Here is a 1163-nt window from a genome sequence, read left to right as displayed (position 1 = left end):
GAGAAAATTGGATGATTTCTCCATGATGAATTATAGGTGTTTCCATAAGGTTCACCCATGTAATTAACCTCTGCCATTGCAGGGTTTTCAGGATCATAAGCTTCTTCAGAAGCTGCCTCTTTAGTACTGTTGGATGCATTTTGCCATCCATTCAGACTTTGAGAGATCATGTTGACTTGCTGAGTTAACACTTTGTTCTGAGCCAATATAGCATTCAGAGCATCAATCTCAAGAACTCCCATCCTCTGAGGTGTCCCACTATTCACGGAATTCCTCTTAGAAGTGTAAATGAATTGGTTATTTGCAACCATGTCAATAAGTTCTTGAGCTTCTGTAGGCATTTTCTTTAGGTGAATGGATCCACCTACAGAATGGTCCAATAACATCTTGGAAAACTCAGATAGACCATAATAGAATATATCTAATATGGTCCATTCTGAAAACATGTCAGAAGGACACTTTTTGGTTATCTGCTTGTATCTTTCCCAAGCTTCATAGAGGGATTCACCATCTTTTTGCTTGAAGGTTTGAACATCCACTCTAAGCTTGCTCAGCTTTTGAGGAGGAAAGAATTTGTCCAAGAAGGTCGTGACCAGCTTATCCCAGGAGTCCAGGCTATCTTTTGGTTGTGAGTCGAACCATGTCCTAGCTCTGTCTCTTACAGCAAAAGGGAAAAGCATGAGCCTGTAGACTTCAGGATCTACTCCATTCGTCTTAACAGTCTCACAAATTTGCAAGAACTCAGTTAAAAACTGATAAAGATCCTCAGATGGAAGTCCATGAAACTTGCAGTTCTGTTGCATTAAAGCAACTAATTGAGGTTTCAGCTCAAAATTGTTTGCTCCAATGGCAGAAATGGAGATACTTCTTCCATCAAACTTGGACGTTGGTTTAGTAAAATCACCAAGCATTCTCCTTGCATTATTGTTGTTGGGTTCGGCTGCCATCTCCTTGTCTTGTTCGAAAATTTTAGAAAGGTTATCTCTGGATTGTTGTAATTTAGCTTTTCTTAGTTTTCTCTTCAGAGTCCTTTCATGTTCAGGATCAGCTTCAACAAGAGTGTCTTTTTCCTTGTTCCTGCTCATATGAAAGAGAAGAAAAAAAGAAAAGGAAGAAGAATCATCTATATCTGGACAAAGAGGATCCTTATTATTAGTAGAAGA

General features: G+C 39.0%; 1 non-coding gene across 1 annotated transcript; it reads left to right on the top strand.

The window, feature by feature from the left end:
• The first annotated feature begins 444 nt into the window (after nt 1–444).
• LOC130938127 (small nucleolar RNA R71) lies at nt 445–548 on the top strand. Its single transcript, XR_009069305.1, has one exon. It is a non-coding gene; the product is annotated as a small nucleolar RNA R71 (small nucleolar RNA).
• Nucleotides 549–1163: the final 615 nt, after the last annotated feature.

This window comes from Arachis stenosperma, chromosome 6, assembly GCF_014773155.1.
Source record: "Arachis stenosperma cultivar V10309 chromosome 6, arast.V10309.gnm1.PFL2, whole genome shotgun sequence".
NCBI lineage: Eukaryota > Viridiplantae > Streptophyta > Magnoliopsida > Fabales > Fabaceae > Arachis > Arachis stenosperma.
Note: the sequence above shows the minus strand (reverse complement) of the source record. Positions and strands in the feature narration are given on the sequence as shown.